Genomic DNA, 12,258 nt, shown 5'->3' with positions numbered 1-12,258 from the left:
GATTTAGCTGTTCTGACAGCCCACAGGAAACTTGTTACAGACCACTGCAACAGAATGTGAAATAACAAAATTTTCATCCTTGAGTTTAAGAAAAGGAAGTAACAACTTAAAATTCCAAGCGTCCTTGATAATCAGGAATTAGGTGTCATGTATGAAATACATCCATTTAATTTTCCAAAGCACCACGTATGTTCACAGAATTTCAATAGGGCATCTTTGGGCAAGTAGTAAATAAATTGTTGTGGAGCAAAAATAAGCCTGATAACTGGTACTGAAGAAGCAACTAAAACACAGCAATTTAGAACTCTGTAATGCACAGTGCAGAGACCTCATTTTGAAATTGGGTTTGGTCCACTTACTAGAGATTTGAACCTATAGACACATTTTATAAACTTTCTGTTCCCCACCTTCCACAAAATGTAGACTGCATTGTTAAATTCATATATGGTTTTTCTATTGTGTTGGCCAGCAGCTAATACTTAGTAATGACTTAGAGCGTATTGAATTTATTTTTATACATCAGTAGCATCTATGCTGATTGTAAAATATCATTCAGTCATCTATGTGTGAGTGTCATAGACATGACATAGATTGTCTTGTTTTGTAGTGATGCTATCTGCTGCCTGTACTGCAATCACATCATCTCCTCTCTTATGATTTATAATGGAATGCATTTATGCCATTTGTTTGTTGAATATCAAAACCAGCCTATTTTACCCTATGGATTGTAAAATATCATTTGGTAAGTTATAGTTATCTCATTATTGCAAATAGAAAACAATCTGAAACTTTGTAGCTTCAAGAACTGTAACTGGAAAACAATGAAGACACAAACAACTTGATTTTTACGAAACAAAAATCTGCATGAAGAGAGAAATGCAGATAAAAATAAGCTGCCTGAAATATTTATTTATGGATCAAACCCATGGTATCTCATGGGTATCTGAAACAGGACACATTGAAAACTACTTACTCATTCTCACTGCAAATCTCCTCTTTAGTCTCTTGTAAGCCCTGTAAAATGCCATGGTTTACTATCCTATTACTATTCATCCACACTTCTTTCAACAAAATCTTTGTAAATGATGTAGGATTGAAATATATCTGAGCATGTATTTTCATGTAAATAAGGATTTATTCAACAACTATTTAATTAATGTACACCAGGGTAATTAATTTCTATTTAAAGAAACTAAAAATAATGATTAACAACAGAAATTTTTATTTCCATAAGTCATTTATACAAATCACAAACAAATACAAGTTCATATATAGTACACTTGAAAACTCTAAATAGTACTGTATAAAACACAGGAAGGTGATAAAATTTAAAAATAATCTATGGAGTCATTTGGAGATTGAAAGTGAACAGCTGTTATTTATTCAGTCTGGAACACACCATCCTAATTCACTGCATTATCTTTTTCCTAGTTCTTTACACCTCTGTTCCAATGTTGTCCTCTTAAGTCACTCACAAAATATATCAAACTTCCTCTGTATTAAGAAGGATAAACTTCCTTAATTTACTTATGTATATTGCTGTTATGGTTTGTCTCTGGGTGTCCGCCCAAAGCCTCATGTGGTCATGGGGCAGGCTTTTAGAGTTTGATTGATTATGGGTGTGAGAGCTACACCTGCCCTGGGGTGGATAGTTTGCATATGTAAGGGAGAGAAACAGGGTGCTTCTGACCATTTCCTCCCTTGTGTGTTTTGTTGCTTTGCTGTGTTCTGTCAACATGAGCTGTAGCCCTCTGCCATGTGCCACTCTGCCTTATAACCTGCCAAGTATGGACTAAAACCTCCACAAACTGTAAGCAAAATAAACCTTTCCTTCCTTAATTTTGGGTGTCAGGTATTTTGTCTTAGCAACGAGAGAAAAGTAACAAGGATAATTGCTTATTACTTTTAGTTATTATGTATAGATCTTATAACCTATTATTTTTCATATTATTATATTATAAAATGTAAAATTTATTCACTTATTATTTATAAATGATATTTAATATTATTATATATGAAAGCTGACTTATCTAATTTTATTTTCTCTACACCAGAGTAAAGAACACCAGAATGAACATTCAAAAAATTAGAGATAGTCTCTGTTTTACTGCTGTGACCCAGAAACTGGAAAAACCAGAGATATACTAAATTCTCAAAAATTATTACTGAGTGAGGTATAACAATTTATAGGCATAAAAAATAAGAAGCTGAAGTGTTAGAAGCAAAATGACATAAAGAATTATAGGTATAGAATGTAATACTTACTTGCAATGTCAAAGAAAGATCAGATAATTTGGAAAATGTGGAGATTATTTGGGAAATTAGAAGAAATCCTATGCCTGGAATACATTGAAGGCAAAAGCTTCATGAAAACCTTTGCTCCATTTTTCTGACACACACAACTTAAAGAATGAAGGGATGTTTTCTGTTCATGGCTTCAGGGGATTCAGTCCATGGTTAGCTAGTCCAAGGCACAAATATCACTAGGGCATGGCAGAATAATGTTACTTATCTAATGGTGGTGGGGAAGCAGATCAGGGATACTCTCCAACAGAAAGGGGAAGGACCAGATAGAGCACCTAAGGTCAGGACTCTATTACCACTCAGACCCAGAAATGTACTTTACTATCTCCTGGGAGTTTACAATCCAGTCAAAATGATGATCCAGCTTAACTGCTAAGGTTGGTAATACACAAAGTATAAATTATTTCAGCTTTTCTAGGAAACTCTGACATTTACTTTAAGCACATTTGAAGTCCATTAGACTAAATGTTTAAGAACGTGATAATACAATCCCATTTATTTAACTTATATTTACTATGCTTACTTCAAGTTGATAGACTTCTGGGTTGATTGCAGTTCAGAGCTAGTAAGAATAAGACTGCTAAAATGTATATTAACAAGTCTACATTTATTTTATTTCTCCTGGTTAATGAAGGAGTAAAAGCTGGGTCATATAGCAAATGAATTCCTATGTTCCTAGGAAACTGCAACAAAGTTCTCCAAAGTAGTCCACCAGCATTTCCACTGGTGAGAGGTACACTTTTTCTACATGCTGAGGAATATTTTCTCACTTTAGAAATTCTGCACTTGGCATTTAACATCTATTTTCTTTTAAATAATTGTGTTGATCATTTTTCACCTGCTTATTGGCTAATTCACATATATTTTCTGATGTGTTTATATGTATTTTGCAGTTTCTAAATAGAAATATGTTTCAGTATTGCATTTTAAAGATTTTTCATATTTCCTAGATATAAGTTCCTTTTCATATATTTTGCTGCCAATATTTGTGACCTGTTTGAGTTTTGCTTTATCATTTGTTTAAAAATGTTGGTTAATTTTAAAGTCATTTTTAAGTAACTTAACCTTTTAATTTCCTAACATAAATATTCTGAAAGTGAACACATGTTACTTATAATACCCTTGCCTAATTTTCTGAATTTTGTGAATTTCATATTATATTTACACATTTCCAGTAAATTATTTGGTGATAAAGAAATAGAACTTCTGATTTCAATCCATTTACATTTATTTGTATTTATTTTGAGGTCTTTTATTGTCCATGTTATTGAATATTTCATGCCTGGTTCATAAAAACTCTTATCTGACTTTCTTATTGTAAACATTTAAAATATTAATTACATCAAATTGTTTAATTGTGTTGTTAAGCTTTTCTGTATTCTTTGTGAATCTTATGCTTTTTTTCTATTACTTCATAATAGAAGGTTGTCAAAATATCAAATTATGATTGTGGGCTTATTGTGGTGGACTAATTAATATTCAGCCTGAATGGGGACTCCCAGGTGGAGTGAGTGCGTGAGGGTCTAGGGATGGAAGCCCCGTCTGAGGACTGCTGCCAATGGCATAAAAGGACAAAGAGGGAGTGAAAAGCAGCATTGCATGATGTTGACTTCCCAGGAGAACGTTTGCTGTGATAGGTTTTCCTGATACAATCTCGGTTATTCTTGGAGGTAGAGTTTGCATCCTTGCTGTCCTGGGCTTGGCTGCTGTTCTCTTAGGGGAGCTCTGGTCTTTGCCTTATGTGTCTTTTCCTGGCTTCACTGCAGATCCCTCAGCCTTCTGCAAAGAACTTTCACCTGGCTAGCACAAACTTTCTAAATTCCACCACTGACTTTTGCACTTTTCTAGGGCTGATCCTTGATACAGACTTTCATGAGATATTGCTGTGGCCTGTAGGCCTCCCACTGGACTCCTTCAGGACGTTGCCTTGTGATCCAGACCCTTGGATGGATTTTTCATGTCTCAAGCATGTAGACAGGAGTCTTGCACTTTTCTGCATGTGATTCTAGTAAGCACTGACTAATACACTTATCCGTTTCTCCATTTAGATTTCTTAGTTTTGTTTCATGCATTTTTAAAATGTGGCACTGGGAATTAAAGTCATGGTCTTTGTATGAGTTACATCCCCATTTTTTATTTTGAGATAGGTTCCCACGAAATCTCTAAAATGCCCAGGGTGTTCTCAATCTTGATACCCTCCTGACTCAGCCTCCCCCATTTCTGAGATTACAGGTATACTTTTATTGGACTTACAGCCTCCATAAATAGTACCCAGATGTGTTTTCAAGAATAAAAATTTGGACAGTGTGAGGTGGACACTGAAGATTATTATAGCTAATCAGTATGGACTGCAGCTGCATTTCCACCAATCAAGGGAAACCTATGGCAGACAACAGCTACAGGACATAATGGACAAGGAAATTTCTTCTGGAGAGAGCACATGTGATGCTTTGAATTTAGACATCTGTCCCACAGAACCATGAAAGAATGCAAAGCTCCTGTTTCAAATAATTTGTGACATCAGAAGCAAGCAACTAACACAAATTCTTACAGCAAGAATGGGTCACTACTCCTACAGTTATCTAAAATGTGGAAGTAATTTGGAATTGAGTAACCAGTTACTGCTGGATGAATTTTGAGGCATAGCATAGAAAAATCCTATATTTTGCTGTAGACATAGTTGGCAGAAACATCAATGTTAAATGGAATTCTGATGAGGGTATGAAAAGTACAGAGGAAAACTAACTAGGGAACTTCTTAAAAACCACATATGTCTTGACAAACAGAGTGTTGCTGGAAATAGGAATATTACAGTTGCTTTAGATCAGGCTTGAGGTGGGAATGAGAAAATAGTTACTGCACACTAAAGAAAGAATTGAGTTTGTTATAAAGAAGCAGAAAACTTGAGTGAATTTTGTGCTACGATGAAATGAAAAGTAAAATTTCTAAAAGTTAAACATAGTTACTTAACTGAGATTCCAAGCAAAGTGTAGAAAGTATGGCCTGATGTGTCTGTGTGATGTGTGAATTGATGTGGGAGAAAATACAGAAATTGAGAAAGGAAGTTTCAAACAAAAAGGAACCAGAGGTGTTTGATTAGGCAGCACATATACAAAAAGCAATCAGAGTTGTCAGTTTATAATAAAAAGACCAGAATTGTGGGGGAGAAGAAAGAAAGATTTCACGGGTGGAACCATCGATACCAATATGACAGGGAACAAAATCCCAAAGGAGGGCCAACTTGGCTGTGTTGCCATCTGGGGAGAGAAGCATAGTGCTGATGATTGGCTGTGGAATGGCAGAGAAATTTAAATGACACCCAAGATTGGGAGACAGAGTTATGTACATCAACGAGAACCAATTGGGATCATTTCCAAAATATCAGGCCTTGTTCTCTGGTGTTCTAGGGCTTATATGGGATATGCAAGCAGGAAGTAGAGAGGCAGAATGGCTTGCCAAATGGGGATTGGTTTATACAGTGTGCATCATAGTGACCAGCTATGCATCACAGTGATCAGCCACTTCTAACAGACAGAAGCAATTAGAACTGGAACAGGAACTATTACCTGGGCAACTAAGAAACTGAAATATACTGGCTGGGGTGGGGGCACTTTCTGTTATAGTTGGAGCTAGCAGAGCCTCCATGGGTTCAGAAAGTAAATGATGTCATACTGAATTGTTCTGAAGCCTCACATTTTAGTGGAGCTTGCTCTGCTGGATTTCAAGTATTTGTGAGGCCCATGACACTTTGCTTCTTCCAATATATCTCCTTTGGGTTGCATTGGGAAATGGTGTAGACTAATGACAACCAGAGGGAAGAACAAACTGAACTGAATAACGTTGCCTCAGAATTTTTAACTGCTCATGTCTTATGTCTGTAACTTCAAATGGAAGCATTAATTGAAGTGCATTCAAGTGTAATCAAGCTAAATTTAAGTCATCCTGGTTTAAAGTGAACCATAAATCCAATATAACTGATGTGCTTAGAAGAGAGAGGATCTGTGCTGTAGCTCAGTTGTGCTGTACTTTCTTAGCCACTAAATCACCCTACATTTGGCTCCGAGCACAAAAACTAGGAAAGAAAGAAAGGAAGAAAGAAACAAAGAAAGAAAACAAAGAGAAAATGATGAAGAAGAAAAGTGGTAGGAAGAGTAGGAAAAGGAGTGAGAAAGGCCAGAGGAGGAGAAGAAAAAGGAAAAGAACAGAAGAGGTCAGGGAGGAGGAGAAGGAAAGGAAAAGAAAAAAGAGAGGAGAGAAGAGGGGAGCAGAAAGGAGGGGAGGAGAGCGAAGAAGAAAGGAGAGGAAAAGAGAAGAGAAATAGGAGAAGAGAAGAGAAGAGAAGAGAAGAGAAGAGAAGAGAAGAGAAGAGAAGAGAAGAGAAGAGAAGGGAAAGAAAAATAAAAAAGAAAAAGAAATGGAAATGGAAAAGAAAAGAAAAATTTGGACACAGTAACCCACACACACAGAAGGAGGAGAGGCATTGTGAGATAAAGGTACACTGTAGTTGTCCTTCTAAAAGCCAAATAATGCCAGGAATCACCAGCACCCACCAGGACCCAGAAGAGTGAAACACAGTTTCTTCCTCGAGCCTTTGGATGGAACATGTCTTTAACAACACCTTGGTTTTGGACTTCCGGTCTTCAGAAATGTGAAACCCTGCTGATGCTTTAAGCTGTTCATTTTATGGTAATTTGTTACAGCAGAGAGAGGAAATGTACATAATTTAAGTCTACCATTTTCTATTTCTTGTTGTGGGTATCTGTATTTTTTCCACTTTGATTAAATGTGTACTTTATTCTATTCCATTTTTTCCTCTTTTTTTGGGCTGCTGCTTGTGTATATCTTCCTTTCACAGTGTGCATCATTAATTATTTTATGGTGAGCAGTTTGGGGTTGGTGGAAACTGCTCCCAGTTACAATGCACTTCCATTTCCCCTTGCAGCCCTGTGTCTTTTTCATATATTTTTATTCTATGCATATTATAAACCTTAAATGAATCATCATCATTATTATTATTATTTTGTATCCTGCATCATCATTGTTATTATTGTTTATGTTGTTATTTTTCACAGGTTCCATTTTTTGTTGAAATCTCCTATTTTTGAAGTACCATGATTCATTTTTGTCTCTATAAAAAGTGTTTTTTAAATTTCTTTCAGTTATATGATAACTGATTTGAATGCTGTCTTATTCAACGAACACATAATTCCACTCACAGTTCCTACTTAAATTTTTTTAAATTCTTGTAAGGACTTAAGTTTCATTTTGAAAATTGGATATCTTAGGTACTCTTTCTAGTAACTGTGGATTATGGCCTTCTTCTGAGGGTCATCAAGTTTTTTGCATTTAAATTTTTTATTTATTTTTTAAATTAATCTGCTCATACATTGATTCATTTATTTCAATAACACATCTATATTTAATCAGCAGAACTTGTCTCCCTTGTACTGTATGCAACATCACTTAGGGATTTCCCTATTCTTTTTCATTTAATACTTTTGTAATAATCCTGGCATCCTTGGTGTCATTGCTGTGACTACAAAAGCTAGTTGCCACCCCAGGATTGGAAGACATTGAGCATAAAATCTCCAAATTCAAAAGGTTTCTGAACTTCTGCCAATAAAACTGTGTAGAGCCTAGAGTTCAGGCTATTTTCTTCTGTTGCTTAGCAATCACTTTTCCCTGGCCTTCTTCTGAGGGTCATCAAGTTTTCCCTGGGTCATTAAGTTTTCCCTGGGCCATCTTAGGTCTCTCCTGCTCTTGCATGTAATTTTTCAGACAGCAAGGGATACATAAAGGGTTACAAACCTTTCTAAGTTCTTCTAATTTCAAGGATTCCTAATAGTTTTGTGGTAAATTACCAGTGATTCAACTCAGATGCTAATTTCAGGCTTGTAGAGTCATAGATTTGCTCATCATTTCCCTCGGAGTTTGCTGTTTTTATTGAACATACACCCAAGCCTACATGCTGTATTTCTGCTCTTACTTCAAGTCTGTCCTCCTGGCAGCGATGCTGCTGTTGTTTTCTCTTTCTTTGCTGTCCTCACTGTGGTAACTGCATCAAGGTTGGCTGGGCAGAGGCTGAGGTTAATGCAAGGGTAAAAATGAATGGCTTCAGGCAAGAGGACTACACACCCCCACTGTTCTCATTCATAATATAGCATTTGTTCTTGAATAAACACTGTAGTGTAGGTTGTCTTTGTTCACTAACCAGATATAATAAATAATAGAAGTTTGGGGTGGCAACATTTTCAGTCTGTAACCTCTATTCTTGTGTTTCAAAGAGACTGTTTTCCAATTTCTTTCCTTCACAGTAGCTGTAAATCAAAGTCTGTTTGATGTATTTGTGCTATCTTAAAATCCCCTCTTTATTGTTATACTTTATTTTGATGTTCTTTAGCTATGCCAGTGATTTTAATTATAAGGTATTAAATTACTGAATTCACATTTTAATTCTAATTTCTTTCTGTAGGTTTCTGGATTTTGTACATGCACTATCACTGGACCATACACAAGGGTAAACTTGATAAGTAATATTTTCAGTAAGTAACAGTAGCAAGTGTCTGTCTCACTGTTATTGTGAGAAAGAAAAATTTATATTCATATTAAAAATGGTCCCTTTTCTTTTCAGTTTACTTATATGGATTATCATAGTCATTAAATGTATGCTAAATTTTATTAAATCTTTTCCCTTGAACTGTTAACCATTTTTATTCTATTAATGTGTATATTTATGTTTGATATTATTAAAATACTATCCATTTAATTAAATCTAACTTGATAAAATATTGGATATCTATAATTTAATGAAATATATTTCTTAAATTTTTTTACAAATTTAAGATTCTGTGTTTGCAGGAGGGATAGTCCAATAATCATCATTTTATTAAATATTCTTATAAGACTATTGTTATCAAGATTATACAGAGCTTTTGAAATAGTTGAAAAATGTAAATGCATAGAAGAATTTAACACTTTCTACAATTTATTTTAAATGAATTGATGAATTTACCAACAAAATGAACTGTGCCCAGAGATTTCTTTATAAGAAAGTGTGCAATGCAGTTTATTTTATTTATTGCATATAGTATTATAAGGAATTTGTATTTATATTTCCATCAGTTTTGCTAATTATATTTCTTCATACATTTTATGTTTATTCAAGATTTTTTGATACCATTATTTGCAATATCTCCATCTTCTGATTAACATATTACACGAAGTAAGGAACTAGAAACATTTTTTACTCAGGTATTGACATACATGAGTCTGAAATTTTTAAAACTCTAGAATTTATTTCAGATATGACAGTTTCTTAAGAAATTAACTAAAGAAAAAATATCTATTGGTGGGTGTTTTCTATTTTGAGCCCTATAGATATTTATAACTATTACTTTGGTAAGGATTTTTTGTGTAATATTTTAAATATATTAATCTAAAACATAACTGAGGTGTTTTTGCTACTAGCATCCTAAACCAAAATTTATTTGGAATGTGGAATTATTCCTTAATATGTACAATATATAATTTTGATATTTTTATTCATTTTTAATAAGGTAATGTTTTTTATGCTATTCATTATTTTTTGTTTCCTGATTTCTTAGTATTCTGTAAGGAAATTTAATTAATTGAAATCTACTTTTCTGTTGCTTGGAATCAACAGTTATTTTTCAATATATGTAAAAGAATTGAAAATATGATTCTATTTACAATTTAATCACTTAGGAATCATTGAAATAAAGATGTGATAAGTATTTGTAAAGGAATTATTTGTTGAAGTATTTTATAAACATTATCTATTCCCAGCTCACAAGAGTCTCCTGAAATTACATCTTGTTAATGCTTAGATTTTTTTTTCTACAACAACAAATGAGTCCCAGCAGATTCTAACAGAATAGAGGGACTAATAACGAAGACATATTCTTAAAACCTTTGAGATTACCCCAGCTCATCATCTCCATGTAATGTGTACTTCATAATTAATAGAGGCCAAAAGAGCAGCTGGAGATGGTGATGTACCATGCGGAAGAGGTTCCTGCCCTTCATATATGATTTTTTTTCTTTCTCATCAGCTTCTGGAGACAAGCAGTTAATATTTTACATAACTTCAGCAAAGTCACAAAATAGTATGAAAAAGGCAGAAATGTCCTGAGTTACTCACAGATAGCTGAAACTACAACTGTGCATTGCTTAAATGGAAAACCTACATTTTTATGTTTTATCTTCTTTTCAGTGAATAGAGAGACCCAGTTTTATTAATCAGTTAATATTTCAATATATTAGCTCATAAGCAGTGCACTCATACAATATCAATATTAAGAACTATATTATTTCAGATAAAATAACACATATGTCAAAGTTTTCACTGCATTGTTCTCTTACTTTCTGTAAGTTTTATCTATGTATAGGTATTTAAATATTTAAAAAAATTTACACACATGGTTTTATGTATAAGTTTTTTACTTTCCAGTATGCTTCTCTGAGAAGAAGCATTCTACACTTTCCTCTGCCTCCCTCTCTGGTGACCATTTGCATCAGGAGGATAAACAGAAACTAACACACACATCATTTTAAGGTGTCACATCATATCAGCTGTAATGTACTTGGAGTTGCTAAATATGTAACTTTTTACCATGAACTTGGTATATTTTCTTTTTTCTTTCCAGTATGGGGGATTGAACTCAGGACCTTCTGCTTGCCTGGCAGACGCTGTGCTGCTGAGTTAAACCTCCAGTCCCGAACTTGGTATATCTTGCTGTGCACTAAGAGGAACAATTCCTTTTCTAAAGTAAAAAGATATTTCTAACTACAAAATTAATGAGAAAAATCTTCATCATTACCTGAAACTAAATTAACCCATTTAATATTGGCATTTGGTTTTTTAATGTTAATATTTATAATATAGTTAACATTTGACAGGTAACTAAAGACAAGTTTTATATTTGCTATGGTTCCTACTACCACTTATATTACACTATTTGGCTTTGTCCTTAGTGACATTTTCACGTACATTTTATAAAGTTACTTTTGGTATGTAAGGGCCACATTTATTAATGGTGCCACCCATAATGAGTTGTCACTGCTTCTTTTTTTCCACTCATCCTTCGTGATCGTAGAATCTTTTATGACAATTATGGAAACCATATAAAATCAAACCAAACAAATAATCAGAAAAATCAATCACAAGCATAAGCAAACAAATAACCTTTAAAGAAACACTGATAAGAAAAATCAGTGCAAAGGAGGAACAAAATTGACTGTATGTTCTAAATGACTATGTGATAACAAGATCCATTTTTATTAGAATTCCTTTTTTAATGGTAAAGTTGCAGATTCCTAGGCTTTTCCTCAGATCCATAAACCGCATACTTTCCAAGTATAGAGCAAGTTAAAATTCTGTTGGTGTGAATACAGGGAAAATCTACTAAACAAATTTGATAGACTCCAAATGGGAGTCTATCAAACCACATTTCAGATAGTCACTTATTTTAATGAAGTAACTTTTCCAGCAGACGTTTTTTCCTAATGTTCTTCACTGAAATCAGGATTCATAGATTTAGAATCTTAATTTTTAAAATGGAAAAGTAATTTTAAAAATGGCCTTCACAGAGTGATAAGACTGGCCTGGATATAATGTCCTGTGTGATGTTTGCCTGAAGTTACTTTAGTATTAAAACATGGAAATTCAAATTTGGAAAACTTGTATTAAGAGAAGGTGGGTGCACAAACAGATTTAATCTTCCATATAATTTTGCTTTGATGAAATTCAGCATTTCTATTATATTCTGATAAAACATGGACTTTCTTTCCAAGACAGCCAACTATTACATTTCATACAGAAGTGAAAAAATATTGTATTCCAGACATAAAAATGGAACTACTACTTGTGAAGCAGTGAGTCTGAATCATAAGAACTGTATTTTTATACCCATGCAGAGACATGCTCAATAACAT

This window comes from Chinchilla lanigera, unplaced genomic scaffold (assembly GCF_000276665.1).
Source record: "Chinchilla lanigera isolate Chin_1 unplaced genomic scaffold, ChiLan1.0 scaffold00006, whole genome shotgun sequence".
Taxonomy (NCBI): domain Eukaryota; kingdom Metazoa; phylum Chordata; class Mammalia; order Rodentia; family Chinchillidae; genus Chinchilla; species Chinchilla lanigera.
The sequence above is the reverse complement of the archived record's forward strand: the minus strand, read 5'-3'. Positions refer to the sequence as shown.